The sequence below is a fragment of the Vipera ursinii genome, assembly GCF_947247035.1.
Source record: "Vipera ursinii genome assembly, chromosome: 1".
Classification (NCBI taxonomy): domain Eukaryota; kingdom Metazoa; phylum Chordata; class Lepidosauria; order Squamata; family Viperidae; genus Vipera; species Vipera ursinii.
Window position 1 is genome coordinate 330,758,801 of NC_139512.1, and position 22,193 is coordinate 330,780,993.

General features: G+C 40.1%; 1 protein-coding gene across 1 annotated transcript in view; it reads left to right on the forward strand.

The window, feature by feature from the left end:
• Positions 1 to 22,193, forward strand: part of XKR6 (XK related 6) — a gene marked incomplete at both ends in the record, with an annotated part of 199,453 nt that overhangs the window by 152,585 nt on the left and 24,675 nt on the right. The window lies entirely within an intron of this gene.

Below are 22,193 nucleotides of genomic sequence, written 5' to 3' on the forward strand. Positions count from 1 at the left end.
CTTCTTGTAATGTTTTCAATTTTATTCTAGCTTTCTGTCCTTGCCAAATAAATTTCAGAATTAGTGGATTTAAGTCTTTAAAAAAAAGTTAGGATAAATAACAATGGAGATAGTGAACATCCTTTTCTTGTACCTTTTCTTATATCAAAGTTTTCTGTATAATCTCCATTTACAATCACTTTTGCTGTTTGTTTGTGGTATATTGTTTCAATCATATTTATAAAGTTTTGTCCAAAGTCTATTGTTTTTAGTTGTTAAGTCATAAATTGCCAGGAAACATTATCAAATGCTTTTTGAGCATCTAAAAATACTAGTGCCAATTGTTTCCCTGGATGCATTTCATAATATTCCAATATGTCCATCATAACTCTTAAGTTATTTTTATTTGTCTCTTTGGTAGAAATCCATTTTGACCTGGATATATAAATTCAGTTAAAAATCTTTTCAGTCTCTCCGTTATTACTGAAGTAGAAATTTTATAGTCCATTTAGTAATGATATCGGTCTGTAATTTTTTATCTGTGTCAAATCTGAGTCTTCTTTTGGTATTAAAGTAATATTTGCTTCTGTCCATGTATTTGGAAGTTTAGCCTCCAACAAAAGTTCAATACACACCTCTTTCAATGGTGCACTTAGTGTATCTTATAGACATTTGTACAACTCTGCTGGTGGCCCATCTGGTCCCGGTGGTTTTTTTTTTCTCATTTTTTTTGTCTTTTTATAGCCTCTGTCAATTCCATCATTGTTATTTTTTCATTTAACATAGTTTTGAAGTTTTCTGAGACTTTTGATAAATTATTTTTTTCCATATATTGAATCATTTTCTCCCATGAAATTTCTTCTATATCATAGTGTCTCATAATATTCTTTAATTATCTTTTTTATTTCATTTTTAAATTGTAAACAGCCTTTTTCATCTACTAAATTGTTTATCAGTTTTTTCTCCTTCTGTTTTTTAAGTTTGTAGGCTAGCCATCTTCCTGGTTTATTTGCATTTTTTAAAAAAAGTTTTGTTTTGCTCTTTTTATTTGCTATGTCAATTTTTCTGATTCCATTAAATTTAATTTATGTTTTATTATTTCCATTTGTATTTTCAGTATTTTCTTTTGTGGATTTATTTGTATTTCTAATTCTATTTTTTTAATTCTTCCCTTAACAGTATATGTTGTTGTCTTTTTTCTTTATTTTTTTCCACCATATATGTTATAGCTATACCCCTAAAATATATTTTTGGCTGTATCCCATACATTTTGTATTGTTGTATCTTCTTTTTTATTTTCTTTAAATAAAAGCTCCATTTCTTTTGTTGCTAATTCTATCAATTCTTTTTCTTTTAATATGGATTGGTTCAAGGTCCATCTTAGTTTTTTGGGGGTTTTTTGTATTCCTTTCCACGTCATTTTTAAAGATCATAAGGTGTGCCCATGTGCCTAATTCTATCTCAATCTCCTGCATGTTGGTTCTTAATTCAGGTGTCATCCAAATAATGTCCATTCTGGACCAAGATTTATGGCTATTCAAATAGAATGTGTATTGTAGTTTTTCTGGATTAGTTTCTCTCCAAATATCTTGTACCCCAATTTCCTCTAACATGTTAGAAAAAATCTTAGGTAATCTTTTTCTTCCTCTTTTTCCTGTTTTGCTACTTTTATAGTCTAATGTCCCATCTACTATTGCATTAAAATCTCCTACTAGGCATGTATTTTGGTATTCCATTTCTACTATTTTTCTATGAAGATTTTGATAAAATTCTTGTTTATTGTTTGGTGCATATATTACTACCAAAAGTATTTGTTTTTGATGTAAAAATATTTCTACCATCACAATTCTTCCTTCTTCATCTGAATAAATCATTTTAGAGTCGATTGTCTCCTTGACGTATACAGCTATTCCTCTTTTTTGTGTCTCTTTCAAACAAATTATATCAATATTTAATTTCTGTATTTTTAAAAAGATTTTGTTTCTTTTTGATGGGGAATTCTGTCCATTTATGTCCACTGGAAAAAAACCAATTTTCTCTCTCTATTTTGTTTACTTATATTTAGGTCTTGTCAATCTCATGGTCCTTGGCTGCCTTGCCATTCCCTCACCCTCTTGATCTGGCTTCTCTTTCTCTCCTTCTGTTTGTATAGTTGTTTCCTCTGTTGTTTGTTCTGTCTGTTTCTGGCCTCTTCTATCCTCTTGTTGATATTGTACTCTTTCATGCAGAAGTGCTCTGTTTCTTTCGTCAAAGTCTTCTGCCTTCCAAACTCAGTATCTTGTATTGTTCCAGTTGATTAAGATCCCTTCTGGCATTAACCACCTAAAGTTTACATCTTTTGCGATTAACTTTGTAGTCAAAAAGTGATATTGTCTTCGGGTGACTCTTATTCTCTTAGGGATCTGCTTCAACACCACAATTCCTTGGTTTTTATATTGTAATGTTTCATCTCTAACTCTTCTCACTATCTCACCTCTTATTGTTTTCTTTATAAATCTTACATGGATTTCTCTGGGTAATTTGTATTTCCTCACGTAGCTTGAATTCATTTGGAATATTTCATCTGTTTCCATTTGTATCTCCGCTCTTTCTGTTTTTAGGGCCTCCGCCAATAGATTAATAATCACTTCTGCTATATCTTCCTCCTTGCCTTCAGGTATATTTTGGAAACTTAGATAGTGTACAGCTTTCTCCATTTCCAAGGCTGCAACTGCTCCTTCTAAGCTTTCATTTGCTTGTTCTAATCCACGGGTCAGCAAACCACGTATCACAAATATCCTCCGTGGGATGCAGTCAGGAACCAACAAGCAGGAACGAATAATAGAGGCTTTATTCTGCACAAAGAAAAAGTCAGCACTGGGAGTGAACTGCTCCCAGCGCTTTACATAGCCACCTAAGAACATGACCCTGCCATCAGCCCACAAACCAGCATCCTGCAATATCCCTTTATAAACCCTCCTCCTCCCCTGCAGCCCCTCCCAGCAGTGCAATTCCTAGCTGGCTGCTATGTCCCAGACTGCATTGAACCATCTCCCTCCTCTGTGTGTCCTGTAAGGCTCCCCGCCCCATGTCCACTAGGCTGGCTGATCAGCAGGAAGAAGAAAGGCAAATTTCCATTCACTGCTGGCCTCTCTGGAAATGCTGAGAGGCCTCCACAGCTTGCAAAGGCCTCGGCAGATGGGAAGGCTCCACTGGTGAGGCCCAGTACTCCGACAGTCTCAGCAGCATCGGTAGGCAGCTCCCCAGCCCCACCGGCATGGGAGGGCATGGGAAGGAGGCTGCAACTGACCCCAGTTCCTGCTGGCAATCCTCGGGGCCTATGGGGCCTATGGAGGGCCTACAACAGTGGTGGCAGCTGTTTCACGGGGGGAGGGAGGCTGCAACCAGCTCTGGCCACTGCTGGCAATCTTCAGGGCCTACGGAGGGCCTGTGGCGGTGGCCATTTCACGGGGGAGGGAGGCTGCAACCGGCTCTGGCCCCTGCTGGCAATCTTTGGGGCCTATGGAGGGCCTGCGGCAGCGGTGTCAGCAACGGCAGCTGTTCTGGTGGCCAGAAGATTGGGAGGGAGTCGGTGAGCCATTGCGAAGCATCCCCCCTCCATTGTATGTTGGGCCCACAGGGCTGTACAGGCAGCCCTCTCTACCAGGGTTCCACCTGGAAGACAAGAGGGTTTGGATGAGTAGTCGTCCACCCTGGTGGATGGTTTGATTGACCCCACCCCAACCCGGTTTCCTGGGATACTGGTGATGAAATGCATGGGAGGATGTGGGAGGGAGGCTGCAACCGACCCCAGCCCCTGCTGGCAATCCTCAGGGCCTACGGGGCCTATGGAGGGCTTGCAGTGGCAGCAACAGCTGTTTCACGGGGGGACGGAGGCTGCAACCAGCTCTGGCCCCTGCTGGCAATCTTCGGGGCCTACAGAGGGCCTGTGGCAGTGGCGCCAGCAGTAGCGGCCATTCTGGTGGCCAGAAGGTTGGGAGGGAGGCGGCGAGCTGTTGTGAAGTATCCCGCCCTCTATTGTATATCAGGCCCACGGGGCTCGACAGGGGCTCTGGAGCAGCAAGCAGCTCTTTCAGCCTTCTCCTGTGGCTCCCAGTCATCCTTCGCCATTTGCAGAGAGACAGAGACAGAGAGAGGCACTTGCGCTTCCCTTCTCCCTCTCTCTGTCTCTCTGTCTCTCTGTCTCTCTGTCTCTCTCTCTCTCTCTCTCTCTCTGTGTGTGTGTGTGTGTGTGTGTGTGTGTGTGTGTGTGTGTAAAAAAGAGAGTGGCCTCATGCTGTTCTCCGAGAAGCTGACAAGCTTATTGTGTGGGGCTCCTGCCTTTGCTGTGTCTCCACAGGAAGCAGCAAAAAGCAGGGCAGGAGAGCCAGCCCAATAAGAATGTGTGTCAGCTTGTCCGAGAACAGCATGAAGCCAGGTTGCCAGGTGAGCAGAGGATCAGAGAGAGGGAGAGAGAGAAGGAGAGGGAGAGAACTCATGCACAGCAGCCTCTCTTTCTTTTTAATTAAATTCTTCAATCAAGCTCCCCCCCTTGTGTGCATGCACATGCATGCACGCACAGGTTTTGCGGCTCCCAGTGTTTGTTTTCTCTGGGAAACAGGCCCAAGTGGCTCTTTGAGTGTTTAAGGTTGCCGACCCCTGTTCTAATCTTTCATTTTCTTCCATTAATGCCTCCATTTTTTTATCAGTTTCTTCTGATTTGTTTTCCATTTTCTTTATTCTTTGTTCATTTTTGGCAATCATTTGTTGATGGACGTCAAATTGTGTCTTTATGTCCAGCATTTGCTCATTTAGCTTATCAAAGTTGTTTTTTTGTCTCTTTATGATCTTTCTGTATTGATTCTTGAATTAGCGGTAGTGTGGCTTGCATTTCTTTTTCAGAGATGTTTTTTTTCACTGCAACATTGTTTCATTGACTTGCTGGGCTGGATGTTCCAAAAGAAGGTGCAAAAGAGGTTTTTTTCATAATTTTAGTGAGGTTTGGTGCACTCATTTTTCAATTGAGCAAGTTTTTTAAATCCACAAAGAGAAAAAAAAAGCTAACTGCCTTAGGCTATAATCCAACAGTGAAACAAGCCAAGTGCTTTAGGCTAATCCAAATGTTCTATTTAGTTTAAAGATGTAAAAAGCCCTCTGTTTCCTAATGGTTTCTATCGTAGTTATATCCAGGGTCAGAAGATGTGATTGCAGACAGTCTTTTCCAGCATACACTCACATAAAAGTTTTGTTTACAATAGGTGTTGTTTCAATGTCAGGCGTTTCTCTGGTTCTTTTAGTATTTTAGTATTGTTGTAGTATCTCCTTTCACCACTAGATGTCCTTATTTACTATATATCCAGGTTTGGAAAAATTCTTTCTCACAGAAATTAGATAAGAAATTTTTTCCACACCGTTAGAGTTAACCAAATTTTCTTTAAATCAGTCCCAATTCCATTTTTATAAAATCTTTTGTATTCCTTAATTTCATTCCCCCATTTAAAATTTTTCGCTGCTTTTAACTCCCTTCTTCCCAAATCTTCCTGGGGTCTTTGCTTTCAAAATTTTATTCAATCAGGGGATCTCTATTTTCAAGTCCATAGGGAAGAGGAATAAAAAGAAACAGTCTCACCTAGTTCTTAGCAGGTTGTTGACAATCAGCTGTTCGGCGGCATGCTGTAGCATGCCACAGTTCTCCACTTTTTTTCTGGTTGTCTATAACTTGGGCTGCCTGTGCATTCTTCCGTCCATTTGAAGAGGTTCCTCGGTTTGGTTGGGCCGACCGCCATCTACCCCAAGCTCCCAAGGCTTCCCTTTTTCTTCATCACCTCTCCAGGGCAACTTTCCGACCCCTTGGGGTCTCCAGACAGAGAAAAATTGGGCTAGGAAGCTAGAGCTTTGATTTCTTTCACCTGTCTTGTCATGACATCAAAGTGGAAGTCCTCAAGATTAGACAACTTGGATGGGCACGGGATTATACTAGAAGACCTCCAACATCCTTCCAGCTCTATCATTCTATAATTCTGTGATTGGAAAATCTGGCAGAATGGGACAGAAATTAATAAAGGTAAATGTGTTTATTCCAAATATTGCTGCCTTGTAAATTTAAATTTACCATTGAAATGATCTGATCCTTTCTATGCACAAGTAAAAATACTATTTATTATATTTACAGCCTAACATAAAATAGTCAGAGTTGTTTCCTCCCATGTGAATCAGTTTTAAGGTCAAATGATAAAGGCTGTGAAGTATATGTAGAGAACCAGATTAGTGTAATGGTTAAGGCACCAGGCTAGAAACCAGAAGACCATGCATTCTAATCCTGCCTTAGGTATAAGCCAGCCAGTCCCTCTCTCTCAGCCAGTCCCTCTCTCAGCTTTAGGAAGAAGGTAATGGCAAATCACTTCTGAAAAATCTTACCAAGCAAACTTCAGGGACTTACCTAGACAATCTCTGAAAATTGGACATGATTGAATGGAAAAAAATCTTCCTTGCACAATGCTGAAAGTCATATGATTGTGGTAAAAATAATAATTCTCACTCATCCTAAAGAATCTATAGTCATTCACAAGTCTGAGCACTTTGCTGCTCTGCAAATGAGGACTCTACAACAAAATAATAGCAGTTTGCCTTCACACTCATAATAAGGATGTTTCTGCTCAGTTACTAGCTGCTAAATCAAACTTCTTTCAAAATATTTTTGAATTATAATGTAAATCTGAAGTTACCAGTGTATTAACTGCTACAGCTAGGCTATCCCTGCCAAGAAAGGATGTATTTGGGCTAACAGAAAACTGATATTTGGCATTCCTGATCAAATTTGCCAGTTTCTGCCAAAAAAACCCCATAAGAATATATTGATTTGCTTAATGACTGCAGTGTTTGCTCAACAACCAACAAAAACAATAGTAAAATTAAGTCCGGGCATGTGGAGTTACTTTCATGACTTACAACCACCATGACTTATGATGGTAATTCCAGGCTCCATTATGAGTCTAGGTCACAGGTCTGCAACCCGCGGCTCCAGAACCACATGCAGCTCCTTCAGCCGTCTCCTGCGGCTCCCAGTCCTCTGCCATGTGCAGTCCAAAAAAAAATAAATGGTGGGACTAAAAAAGTTCAACCGATCAATTCAAATATGCAGGGTAGGTGCATATCTCGCCTTGGCTCCACTCTTCAGTCAAACCCTGTTCTGTGCATGCGCGCACGTATGCGCATGTGCACACATTTTTTGCAGCTCCCAGTTTTTCCTTTCGTGAGGGAACCAGTTCCGAGTGGCTCTTTCACTGTTTCAGGTTGCTGACCCCTGGTCTAGGTTAAGGACAACCTGTATTTAGAACAGGAAAATTATGTAATTCTCAAATTTAGGAGCCACCATCCCACAAGGATTGCCATGGATCAGTTTTAGTTTGTTTGTCCTCATCTATCCCATCATTCCCCTTCATGGATTACTGCCTTGTCATGGCGAAGGGGCTTGTGTAATTCAATGAAGCTATGAGCTATGCTGTGCAGGGCCACCCAAGATGGACAGGTCATAGCAGAGAGTTCTGACAAAACGTGATCCACTGGAGAAGGAAATGGCAACCCACTCCAGTATCTTTGCCATGAAAACCCTACGGACAGTACCAAAAGGCAAAACGATATGACGCTGGAAGATGAGCCCCTTCGGTCAGAAGGCATCCAATATGCTACTGGGGAAGAGCAGAGGCCTAGTACTAGTAGCGCCAGAAAGAATGAAACAACTGGGCCAAAGCTGAAAGGACGCTCAGCTGTGGATGTATCTGGTGGTGAAAGGAAAGTCCGATGCTGTAAAGATTTTTTCTCTGTAGGAACCTGGAATGTAAGATCCATGAATCAAGGAAAGCTGGACGTGGTCAAACAAGAGATGACAAGACTGAACATCGACATCTTAGAAATCATCAAACTAAAATGGACAGGAATGGGTGAATTTAATTCAGATGACCATCAGGTATACTACTGCGAGCAAGAATCCCTCAGAAGAAATGGAGTAGCCTTCATAGTCAATAAAAGCGTAGGAAAATCAATACTGGGATACAATCCCCAATATGACAGAATGATCTCAGTTCGAATCCAAGGCAAACCATTCAATATCACAGTAGTCCAAGTCTATGCCCCAACCATCAGTGCTGAAGAGGATGAAATTGACCGGTTCTATGAAGCCCTACAGCACCTTATAGAACTAACACCAAAAATGATGTTTTTATCATCTTGGGGGATTGGAATGATAAAGTAGGAAGCCAAAAGATAACCGGAATAACAGGCAAGTTTGGCCTTGGAGTGCAAAATGAAGCAGGGCACAGGCTGATAGAATTTTGTCAAGAGAATACGATGGTCATAGCAAACACTCTTTTCCAACAACCCAAGAGAAGGCTCTACACATGGACATCACCAGACGGTCAACACAGAAATCAGATTGACTATATGCTCTGTAGCCAAAGATGGAGAAGCTCTATACAGTCAGTAAAAACAAGACTGTGGCTCAGACCATGAGCATCTCATTGCAAAGTTTAGGCTTAAACTGAAGAAGGCAGGGAAAAGCGCTAGGCCACTCAGGTATGAATTAAATCATATCCCTGTTGAATATACAGTAGAGGTGATAAATAGATTTAAGGAATTAGATCTGATAGACAGAGTGCCTGAAGAACTATGGACAGAGGTTCGCGACATTGTACAAGAAGTAGCAACTAAAACCATCCCAAAGAAAAAGAAATGCAAGAAAGCAAAATGGCTTCTGAGGAAGCTTTGCAAATAGCTGAGAAAAGGAGGGAAGCGAAAGGCAAGGGAGAAAAAGAAAGATACACCCAACTGAATGCAGAATTCCAGAGAATAGTTAGAAGAGATAAGAATGCCTTCTTAAATGAACAGTGCAAAGAAATAGAAGAAAACAATAGAATAGGGAGGACCAGAGATGTCTTCAAGAAAATTGGAGAGATGAAGGGAACGTTTCATGCAAAAATGGGCATGATAAAGAACCAAAATGGCAGGGACCTAACAGAGGCAGATTAAGAAGAGGTGGAAAAATTACACAGAAGAACTATACAAGAACGAGCTTAATGTCCCTGATAACCACAATGAGGTGGTCACTGATATCGAGCCAGACATCCTAGAATGTGAAGTGAAGTGGGCCTTAGAAAAGCTGAGCAACAAAAAAGCTAGTGGAGGTGACAGTGTTCCAGGTGAGCTATTCAAAATCTTAAAAGACAATGCAGTAAAAGTGCTACACTCAATTTGCCAGCAAATTTGGAAAACTCAACAGTGGCCACAGGATTGGAAAAGATCAGATTACATTCCAATTCCAAAGAAAGGCAGTGCCAAAGAATGTTCAAACTATTACACCATTGCACTCATTTCACATGCTAGTAAAGTTATGTTTAAAATCCTACAAGCTAGACTCCAGCAGTATGTGGATCGAGAACTACCAGAAGTACAGGCAGGATTTTGAAGAGGCAGAGGAACTAGAGATCAAATTTCCAACATACGCTGGATCATGGAGAAAGCTAGAGAGTTCCAGAAAAACATCTGCTTCATTGACTATGCTAAAGACTTTGATTGTGTGGATCACAACAAACTGTGGCAAGTTCTTAAAGAGATGGGAGTACCATCTTATTTGTCTCTTGAGAAACCTATATGCAGGTCAAGAAGCAACAGTGAGAACTGGACACGGAACCACTGATTGGTTCAAAATTGGGAAAGGAGTCCGGCAAGGCTGTATACTGTCGCCCTGCCTATTTAACTTATATGCAGAGCACATCATGAGAAAGGCAGGGCTAGATGAATCAAAAGTTGGAATTAAGATTGCCAGAAGAAATATCAACTACCTAAGATATGCTGATGATACCACTCTAATGGCAGAAAGTGAAGAAGAACTAAAGAGCCTCTTGTTGCGGGTGAAGAAGGAGAGTGCAAAAGTTGGGTTGAAACTTAACATTAAGAAAACCAAGATCATGGCATCTGGCCCTCTCAATTCCTGGGAAATAGATGGGGAAGAAATGGAGGTAGTGACAGATTTTATTTTCCTGTGCTCTAAGATCACCGCAGATGGGGTCTGTAGCCAAGAAATTAAAAGATGCTTGCTCCTGGGGAGGAAAGCCATGGCAAATCTAGACAGCACACTAAAAAGCAGAGACATCACCCTGTCAACAAAAGGGCATATAGTCAAGGCTATGGTCTTCCCAGTTGCAATGTATGGCAGTGAAAGTTGGACCATAAGAAAGGCTGAGCGCCAAAGAATTGAAGCCTTTGAACTATGGTGCTGGAGAAGACTCCTGCAAGTCCCTTGGACGGCAAGCCAATCAAACCGGTCAGTCCTAGAGGAAATCAACCCTGACTGCTCTTTAGAAGGCCAGATCCTGAAGCTGAAATTCAAATACTTTGGCCACCTAATGAGAAGGAAGGACTCGCTGGACAAGAGCCTAATGGTGGGAAAGATTGAGGACAATAGAAGAAGGGGACGACAGAGAATGAGGTGACTGGATGGAGTCACTGAAGCAGTTGGCGTGAGCTTAAATGGACTCCAGAAGATGGTAGAGGAAAGGAAGGCCTGGAGGAATGTTGTCCATGGGGTCGTGATGGGTCGGACATGACTTCACAGCTAACAACAACAACAATTCCATCATTGCATCCAAGCAGCTGGGAATATGCACAGCCTCTCCCAATTCAAATGTGACACAAAAGTAGAGATAAGTGTCAATTTCATATTGGTGACACCAACTCTAAAACCCCAGATGACCATCCCCAGAGGTTTCATGGATGTTCCATATAGCTCCATGAACAAAATAGTCCTCACAGCACACCTAGAACCTTATAGAGGTATAGTCAGCTATTACTACTTATTGAGACTATCCTGACAAGTAAGATTGGAACCATTATATTACAGTCACTGAGTTTCAATTCATGGAGATGATCCAGGGAAGTACTGTGATCAAAAGAAAAGAAAGCCATTGCGGATCCCAAAGAATCAACAGAACATAGAATAATAATAAGGTTGGAAGGGACCTTGGAAGTCTTCTAATATAACCCTAGAGTTGTATATTCTCTCTCTTTCCCATGCAAGAATGTATCTGTCAGAACAAATGTGGTTGATTCTGAATAAGAGAGCGGACTATACACATATTACATATTTATTGAAGTATCAATTGATTGACTGATTAGGTGCCATCAAGTTGTTGTTGACTATAATATTAGCAACCAAGATAGGCAAGATTAAGAAACAGACACAGCAGAGATCCCAGAAGTGAGCTATTACTGTAGGGTAGGATAATATGATCTTGAAAACCTCTCCAAGTTTATCTTCCCATCTTATACTAAAAAAAATCAACATGGGACTTATTTGATATTTTTTTCTCATGCTTTCCTCCCAGGACTATGTAATCTTTCCTCAAAGTCTCCCTTAACATTTTGCTTATTCCTTCCTTATTCCCAAGGCTACCCTTTACACTGGTCCAGGTTAAAGTTTTGATTATAAGGCCCAAACAACTTGTAATCACAATCCTAACAAATTCTCCTTCATCATTGTAGATCAAGATGGGAGATCCTGGAACACATACTGTTACTGAATGGCTGCTTGCAGATGACATTTCTCTATGGCAGGGTCATGTTTTAGAACAGTGAAGATGAACCTATGACATGCATGTCAAAGCTGACATGCCACGATGTTTTGGGTGACCACCTTGCATTTACACCAACATTACTATTCTAGAAAGTATGCCTCATTCTCATGTGATTCCTGGAGGCTGCAGAGGCTGCACACCAATGAGGTGTGTTCTTTTTCAGCCTCTGGACCCTCCAGAACTCACATGAGAGGGCATGCCCCCATGCAGCCTCTGGAGCCTCCAAAAAACATGTGAGAATGGGGCGTTCTCTCACACAATTTTCAAAGGCTACAGAAGAGCATTTTTAAAGCTTCTTGACAAAGATGGCATCATGAGACCCAGAGCAGCCTCAGGTAGGCTGTAAACAGAAAGAGAACACCACTGGAAAGTAAGCGATGCATGGCAGATCCTGTGGAGCACTAGACCATGGGGTCAATTGGGCCATTCCCCAAAGCTTATGCACCTTGGGGAATGGCATAAGGTAGCCTTTTTGAGTGGCAGCAGTAGAGCTAGGGCTAAAATCAAGGCCCTGGACCTCTATTTCAGGCCCATTCTCAGTACTGCTGCTGAGTGTTGCTGTTCAGGGTGGCCTAGATGGGAGAGAGATAAAGAAGTGTGTGTGTGTGTTTGTGTGTGTGTGTGTGTGTGTGTTTGTTTGAGAGAAGAGAGAGAGAATTAGAAGCAACGTTTCATACTCTTTGTCTTTACCTGATACATAGTATTAATAATAACAATGGAGGGCAGGAGGTTTTGGCCTATGTCAAGATGGTCAAAAAAACATTCATTACAGATTTAGCAGCACTCTCCTCTACAGTATTGTGGGAAACAATAAAAAAGAAGAGCTTGGGGCATAGGATTATTTCAGCCTCTTCAAAGATGAATGCATTGTCTCTCTCTCTGCAGTATATACATACACAGCACCAAGAAGACATCATTTCCAAGTTTCAATCAGTCTTTAAATGTGCTGGTATGTTTGCACCAAGCTCTAATCCTTCAAGCTACAAGGGTTGCAAAAACAAATTCTACTTGAACATGTAGACATCATCTCATCTCCTCCTCCCTCCATGCAGCCATTTTCTAAAATACAGCCAGAAAAAAAAAGGAGATGGGGAAGAAGGAACCCTTTTTGCCTCTCTAGAAATGATGGTCTTTGATGCCAGTGTGCACTGCTCTAGCTGAGTGTAGAAAGAAGATGGCCTCTTGCTAAGAGATGCAGTGCTCCTGAACTAAAAATAGCAGCTATCTCAAGCTGCACTGTCCAGATTTCACACAGTTACTTCCCTGACAGTTATTTTTGTACCTAGGGCAGAATTAATTTTAATGCCATAGGGAGGAATACAATCACAGAAATAATTTCTTGTTCGAAAACCCCGTTCCTCTGTTTAAAAAGGACAGCAAGTGTACAACCCTGTTTTCTTGCTCGATCACTGCAACCTCTAAAGCAGATAACCCATCCTCCCCCTCCTTTGAGAAACGGTCAGAAAGCCAGTTTAGAATTCCCAGAAAGCCTTCTTGGGAATTCAGTCACTTTGGGAAGCAGAAGTCTGCTCTCTCTTTGAATGCTACCATTAAAACCAAACAAATCTATCTCCATGCAAATGGAAAATATTTGTTTCTCACACCATTCTTAATTTTCACATTAGGGCCACTAAACTCCATTGTTAACCTCTCAGAAAAACACAACCATCTACATGCCATTGAACAAGTGTGAAAATAACAGGAAGCAATTCTCAGAAAAGAGAATTTGTCAAATCATCTTTTCCCTTAAAGACCTCCTAACTGAGAAATGGCTCAAGTAAATGTGTCCAGAGGTACAGAGTCCCTCTTTCCCCAAAACTGTTAACCTTGCAGCTGTTTCAAATACATCATAGCTTAGTTAAGAATAAACTGACTAATTTGCCAAACAGGAATTTCTTGGGATTACTGGGCTATATAGCTGATTCTAGGGCCCTTCCGCTTTCTTCTTTATGTTTAACTTTTCAACCAACTTGCCTTTCAGGCCAATAGAAAAGCTCAAATATCATACATTCTGGATGGACTCAGACTACCAGGAAACATGTTGTCAAGCTTAGCGGAGTTAGTTTGGGTTGCCTGAATTCATTTATCATTCAAAGGGCAGGATTTCTGTGATTTCCTTCATCTGTAGAATCTTCTTAATAATACAGAGTGTATGGATTGGAATGGACTAATAGGTCATCTGATCCACCTCCTGCACACGGCTGAAATCCACTAAAGCAAAGACAATGGTTGTTCTTCTATCCCTACTGAAAACTTCAAGTAAGGGAGAATCCATTATTGCTTTAGGAAGACTCTTCTGTTGTGATAGTTCATATTAACCAGAAATTCCTCTGAATATTCAGCTAAGATCTCCTTATTTTTAATTTCAGAATAACAGAGTCAGAGGCTTTCTAGTCCAACCCACTGCTCAGGCAGGAAACCTTAAACCATTTCAGACAAAGCCTTGTCTCATTCTTGGTTTCAATAGGGCAGGTCCAACCCCTTTGGAGGGTTAGAGTTAAGTTGACACTATGTCAATTTTAGTAGACAGCTATCACACTATCCTTTAATTTTCTCTTTTAGAAGCTAAACTTGCCCCACTCTCTTAACTGTTCTCATACTGCTAGATAACTTATTATTTTGGTAGCTCTCCTGCTCCATATCCCTATACATCTTTCAGAGTGCAGTAGCAGAACTAGAACTAGATACAGCAGTGCAAGGATGGTCGAAGTATCATAGAGTACAATGGAGTAATTATTTTGTTTAATCTGAATGCAGTACTTTCGTTAATGCAGCCAAAGATTTCACTAACCTTTTTAATTATTGCATCACACTACCTATTCATTTTCATTTGGTGGTGCAATAATAAAAATAAAAAATAAAAAAGGAATTTGGAGGTCATCTAGTCCAATCCCCTGCTCAGGCAGGAACCCTATACCATTTCAGACAAATTGTTGTCCAGTCTCTTCCTAAAAACTTCCAGTGTTGGAGCATTCACAACTTTTGGGGGCAGGTTGTTCAGCATGTTATCGGAATCCAGATCATGATGTTAAATCATGATATATTTTTAGGCATGAGATATTGTAAACGTGCTTTGTTAACTTTAATTTAGGGTTCAACATGCTGTCTGAATGTAACAGTAACATCTGATCCCAATCTGTCCTCCCAAAAAAGTAATCTACATCTTCTTTTGTTTTGTTTGGATTGTTCCTTGCTTTTATTCTCCTTTGTATGATAATAATGCAAAAGTGACTTGGTGTCTTCTAAATGCTATGCTCTATAGTAGAGGGAAATCACAATGACAGCTCTTTAGGGTCTTTTGGGGAAGAGAGGGGAATCTGATGCTGGTCCTGAAATTTATTTTCTTTTTCTAGAAATGTGTTCACAATGAGGAAGCTCTCTTAAGTTCTGGAGCTGACCTTTAAATCTTCTAACTCTTTTGAGAAATGATTGCTAAAGTCATTTTTCCTCCCATCAGAGTTCTTCACCGTTACAATGATACCTGCATATTTTTCTTTGTTAGTTTCATCCATCGACCAGAAGCAGTGATCATAGGCAAACACCTGCAGAAATATAAATACATTATAAACATTTAATTTAAAAGCTTTCTATGATATCGTGGTAAAGTGAGCAAACCAATTAGCTGATCTGGTCATATACAGTTCTGAAATACTTGTCTGCCCATTTGATTTGATTTGATTTCTAGAATTTCAGTGATACTCCATTCCAGGCTTGCTATAAGGATACCTATAGTATTCAACTTACAACCATAACCGAGTCCAGAATTACATCATTAAATTACTGCAGCTCTAAATTGAGGCATTAAGTGAACACCATGATCATTAAGTGAGTGCCATGGTTGTTAAATGAATGCTGTGATCATTAAGCAAATCCATTTTACCCAATGGGTATTTTTTTTTGCCACTAAGCAATCAGTCATAAGTCAAGGACTACCTGTACAGTTCCTCCCTCTTCAGTAGCTAATTTTCAACAATACAGACTTCCTCAGCCTGGATTTACCAGGCACATTGGATTACAGCTCCCATCATCTCTGGCTTGTACCATTACTTGCTGTAAGCAGTGATGGAAGTTAGAGGGAAGCTATAGTCTCACCCACCCATCAAGAAAAATAACAAAGTTGGAAGGGATCTTGGAGGTCTTCTAGTCTAACCTGCTCAGACAGAAAACCCTATACCATTTCAGAGAAATAGTTGACCAATCTCTTCTTTAAAATTTCCAGTGTTGAAGCACCCACAATTTCTAGAGGCAAGTTGTTCCACTGATTAATTGTTCTAACTGTCAGGAAAGTTCTCCTTAGTTCTGGGTTGCTTCTCTCTTTGTTTAGTTTCCATCCATTATTTCTTTCTCTTTTTTTGTAATGTTTTATTGGTTTTCCAATTTTACATTTGACTATTTAAAAAGCAACATGGTGGCTGGGTCAGTCAATAGTTCAATAACAAAATCTTTAGTACAAATCTCAGGTTACATCCTCAAATATTTCTTCTCTTTTTCCCTTAACATTTACTATCTCATATCAAGCTAGTACATTTCTAATTGTATCAACTCAATGAAAACATTATTATTACATTTATCTATACATTTTTAGCTTATACATATCTTAATTAGTCTTCATAAACAATCCATATCCTGTTATTAATTTTTACCTAATTTTAATTTCTCATCAATATTCCAATTTAACCTTTAATATCCATAATTTTCAAACTTTGGGTAACCAAAATTTCCCTTATCTCACTTCATAACAAACTATAATATCTATAAAACTATAAAGTCCAAAATACACATTTTACCTATTTAAATGTAATCTTGTTCTATTTCCTAAATATTTTCTATTTCCCACCGTATTAAATCATCTACTTAATAATAGAATATCCCCTTTGATAGATCAAAACCACTATATATATATATATATATATATATATATATATATATATATATATATATATATATATATATATATATATATATATATATATAGCCTGGGTTAATCAATAAATCAAACATATTCCTGATAATTAATTTTCATTTCCATTTTAAATCTAATTTTTCAATATTAAACAAATCAAATCCTTATTTTCCACTGATTTCCAACTATTTCTAATCTAATAACCAAAATTCCCCTTATCTCAAACATCTCCCTTTAACCCTCTAATTGACAATATAAAATCCCCTCTAATAAATCAAAACCCTATTTTTTTTCAATCTTTTTCTAGCTTTCTTCCTTGGCCAACTAGGCTCCCATATCAGGACTTTTAAATCATCAAATAAATCTCCATTCTTATATATGTTATTTGAATTAAAAGAGACCATTTGATTGCTAGTTTTCTGGAAGGACTGGCCCATTTGTGTTCATTAGATTGTCGCCCTGTTATTCCAATCCCCCATATTTGCTCCAGTATATTTGTCTTCAATTCAGTCTGTACTTCTTCTTTCTTAAATTTCTTCTGGTTTGTATAGAAAGTCATTTCCATTTTCAGTATTGTCTCTTCCTTGTCTGAATTATCCATCAGCTGTACTTGTTGGTCAACTGAGTCCTCTGTCTTAATATTTGGTTGTTCCACTTCTTCTGTTGTCTTCTGCATTGTTGGTTCTTTAGTTGCAATCAAAATCTGGCTTTGTGCATCTAAGCTGGCGTCTTGGTCTTTTATTTTAGGTCGCATTTACAAGTTGAAAGGATAGTTTCATGTATTGCTTTTAGCATGGAATGGATTTTTTCCTGGTCTTCATCCATCTCTTTTGCGTATTTCTAAACAATCTTTCTAGTAAAAAATTGTTTGTTAAGCAAAAGTCAGTAAGGGTTTACATTCACAGTTCAATTTCACTGTCCAGCTGTTCTCTTACAGTTGAATCTCTCACAGATAGTGCCAAGGTCAGGAAAGTCTTATCTAGATCTGGGCTGTGAGCCAAGTCTCTTTTTAGGAAATAACAAATTGCCATACCAAGCTTCACCACAAGATGTCACTGGTACCATTTAAGGTTTTTTAAGTCCTGAATTTTTCTAGGTTCTTTTTTCCAATTTTATTTCTTTTTTGCAGATAATAACAAGAGTCTCCAGTAAAAATAGGATACTTTTTGGTCCCCGAGTTTCAAAAGCATATAAATCCAATTTAGATTAAAATTGTTCTTTTTGATGCTTGATTCCCCTGGGTAGTCAGACACCGCTATTCATAGAGAGTGGGACAGAAATTCCCTTCCCTCTCACCTCACATGGGGAAGATACTTCAAAAAGCTTTTACATGAAAGTACTTAGGGTAAAGAGAAGATAAGATCTCACCCAGCTTCATCCGTGTTGCTTTCAATGTGCTTGGTAGTAAGTTTGACTTTGGCTGTCAGCAGCTAAGTGATGAGCCATATTGCTATGACCAATCTTTTTCCCGTCGGTTTGAAGAGCTGCCCTGGATCGAGCGGAAAGGCTGCCACCCTTCCACGATCAAGCGGAAGTCCTCTCCTTGCTCGTTGCCCCTACAGGGCAACTTTTGACTCCTTCCAGGGTCCCCCAGTGGGATAAAACCAGACACTGGAGAAGGAGCTCGCCTCCATGCGTCTGCCAGTGCTGCGATGGCAAATGGAAGTCCCCTTACAATGCCTTGGTAAGGCCACACTTAGAATACTGCATCCAGATTTGGTCACCACGATGTAAAAAAGATGTTGAGACTCTAGAAAGAATACATAGAAGAGCAACAAAGATGATTAGCGGACTGGAGGCTAAAACATATAAGGAATGGCTGCTGGCATTGGGTATGTCTAGTTTAAAGAAGAGAAGGGCGAGGGGTGACATGATAGCAGTGTTCCAATATCTCAGGGGCTGCCACAAAGAAGAGGGAGTCAAGCTATTGTCCAAAACACCTGAAGCCAGCACAAGAAGCAATGGATGGAAATTAGTCAAGGAGAGAAACAACCTAGAACTAAGGAGAAACTTCGTGACAGTTAGAACAATGAACCAGTGGAACAACCTGTCTCCAGAAGCGGTGAATACTTCAACACTGGAAGTTTTTAAGAAGAGACTGGACAGCCATTTGTCTGAAATGGTATAGGGTTTCCTGCCTGAGCAGGGGGTTGGACTAGATTTACGTTTACGTTTACGTTTTATTTAATTTATATACCGCCCTTCTCCCTGGGGACTCAGGGCGGTTCACAGGGCATATAAATAAAAATACAGTACTATACAAAAGTTAAAACAAAGATTAAATCAGTGCCCCATTAAAAAACAATAATGCAATCTAAAATGACAATTTAAAACCCAGCTCCCCCATCAGGCCAGACCGGCCAATTCAAACAAATGGGTCTTCAGGCCACGACGGAAAGTTCGGAGGTCCGATGCCGTCCGGAGCTCCACCGGCAGTTGGTTCCACAAAGCCGGGGCACCCACAGAGAAGGCTCTCCCCCTGGGGGCCGCCAGTCGGCATTCCCTGACCGGAGGCACCCTGAGGAGGCCCTCTCTGTGGGAACGCACAGGGCGGAGGGGAGTTGAAGCCGGCAGCAGGTGGTCCCCGAGGTACCCCGGACCCATGCCATGTAGGGACTTAAAGATCATAACCAAGACCTTGAACCTCACCCGGAAGACAACTGGTAACCAATGCAGCTCGCGGAGCAAAGGTGTAACATGGGAGTACTGGGAAACTCCCAAGACAACTCTCGCGGCCGCATTCTGTACCAGTTGGAGCCTCCGAGTGGTCTTCAAGGGAAGCCCCATGTAGAGAGCATTACAGTAGTCAAGGCGAGAGGTCACGAGCGCATGAGTGACCGTGCACAGGGCATCCCGGTCCAGATAGGGCCGCAACTGGCGCACCAGGCGAACCTGGGCAAAAGCCCCCCTAGTCACGGCCACTACATGATCTTCTAGGGTAAGCCGTGAATCTAGGAGGACTCCCAAGTTGCGAGCCCTATCCACGGGGGGTAAGAGCTCACCCCCCATAGAAAGAGATGGAACATTTTGAATGTCCCGGGATGCCGGAATGCACAGCCACTCAGTCTTGTCAGGGTTGAGCTGAAGTCTGTTCCTCCCCATCCAGACCCGAACCGCCTCCAGGCAACGGGACATCACAGCGAGGGCATCACTTAGATGAGCTCCAAGGTCCCTTCCAACTTTATTATTATTATTATCATCACCATCATCATCTTTGTTACTCTTATAGAGTCTCAGCATCTTTTTTATATTATGGTGACCAAAACTGGATGCAGTATTCCAAGTGTGGCCTTACTAAGACATTGTAAAGTGGTATTAACACTTCATGTGATCTTGATTCTATCCCTCTGTTAATGCAGCCTAGCACTCTGTTGGCTTTGTTGGCAGCTGCAGCACACTGCTGGCTGATATTTAAGTGATTTTCCACTAGGACTCCTAGATCCCTCTCACAGTTACTACTATTGAGCAAGATACCACCTACACTGTATTTGTGCATTTGGTTTTTCTTGCCTAAATGTAGAAACTTACTTTTTCACCATTAAGTTTTATTTTGTTACATAGTGCCCAATGTTCAAATCTGTCAAGATACTTCTGTATCTTAAGCCTATCTTCTGAGTTGTTGGCTCTTCCTGCCAGGTTGGTGTCATCTGCAAATTTGATGAGTTCCCTATCTATCCCCTCATCCAAATCATTGATGAAGATAATGAAGAGCACTGGGCCCAGAACAGAGCCTTGGGGCACCCCATACACACTTCGCTCCATGTAGATGCAATTCCATTGAGGACCTATTTTTCCCCCCTTTTTTGAAGATGGGAACTACATCAGCTCTTTTCCAGTCGTCTGGTAGTTCCCCAGTGCTCCAGAATCTTTGAAAGATATAGTTCAGTGGTTCTGAGATCACATCTGCCAGTTCCTTGAGAACCTCGTGGTGTAATCCATCTGGTCCTGGTAATTTGAACTTGTCTAGGGTGGACAGGTGATCTCTTACCATTTTCTTGCCTTTTTTATTTCTATTCTGTTTTTTATGGTACTGTTTTTGATAGGTTGGACTGTTTTTTCCCTTTGTATAAAGACAGATGCAAAAAAAAAGTTATGTAGTTCTGCTTTCTCCCTCTTGTTTGTCACCTTCTTGCCACTTTCTCCCACTAATGGACCAATCATTTCCTTAATTTTTTTCTTGTTTTTTACATGTTGAAAGAAGCTTTTTTGTTGTTGTTATTTCTGACTTTTGTCACAAGCCTTAGTTCATTTTGAGCCTTAGCTTTCATCTTTGCAGGCTTGGGCTAATTGCCTATATTCTGCCTTAGTTACAAACTTAATGCTAGACAATCTAGTCTAGAACCTTGCATAGCAGATATGTTAATCTAATAGATGAATTAGATCTGAATGAGTCTGTAGTTTCTAAGATTAGCCCTCTTTTTTCCTTTTTAAATATTGGGATTATGTTGGCTGTTCTCCAGTCTTCATCACCTTACTAGTTTCCTGTGCTTTTTAAAAATTATTGTCGGCTACTCTGAGATTATGCCTGTCAGTTCTTTTACTATTCTGGAGATAATTTATTAGGCCCTTGAGGCTTGAATTAATGTAAGATAATAAAGTAAACCTATACTAAGCTGTATTTTTCCCCATTCCTCCTTGTGTTACAAAGTGTTTTCTTCCCTTTTCTGAAAGAAAACAGACAGACAAATCAGTTCCATCTTCCCCATTCCTCCCCCTCTCCAATTTTACTTCTTCATCTTCGTCAAGCAGCACACCAACAGCATCCTTGATTCTTAATTGTAACGTATCTCCCCGCCACAAATCTTATTTTTCCTTTTCTTATTTCTTATTTAAAAAATCCATTGCTAATTTTTAGCTGCCTCTCTCCTTACATACTTGGCTACCAATTTTATGCCATCTTTTTCTAAGTTGCCAGTATTGCACCTACCTCTGTTTCCGATCTCTTTTTTGCTTCTTAATGAGCCAACTCACTGGAATAATTTATATTTTTGCTTTCAATATCTCATTTTTATAACATTTTATCTTTAAGATTTTAAACTATAATAGAATGTTCACCTTTTGCCCAAGTTTAATAAGACCTTCTTTGTAATGTCCTATTTACAAAATTAATTTATCACATTACTGTTGTTTTTTGCTTTTCCCTAGTTGCCTTGAAGTCTAAAATGGCATAGCTTCCCTCAAGGAATTAACAACTTCAGCTCATTAACCAATGCCTCTTGATTGATAATGCCTCTTGATTGGTCAAAATGAGATGAAGGAAACCGGATTTTCTTTGTTTCCTCGTCTATCTTCTGAAAAAAAAAATATCATCAGGAAAGTTCAGAAAACTGGATATTTCTAGCTGGGTTATTTTTTTTTTCAACTGACATTAAGGTAATCTTCAATTATTAGTATAATCTCCCTTCTTGAGAACTTGATGAATTCAGAAAGGTATCATCCACATCTTCTGCTTAGCAGTTAGCCTTTTGTTTGTTCCCCATAGTTTATTCATTGGTGTACAAAGACTGGAGATGTCAGGGTTAATTGGTCTCGCTACATCTATGTGATTCCTAAATTTTATTTTATTTTTTTTATTTTAATTCCATTTATATCCCGCCCTTCTCCGAAGACTCAGGGCGGCTTACAAGCTTAGCAATAACTTTTACTGTTTCCTGCATAGCCGTAGGTGCCATTTTTTTCAATGGTATCATCTTCTTTCAACTTGT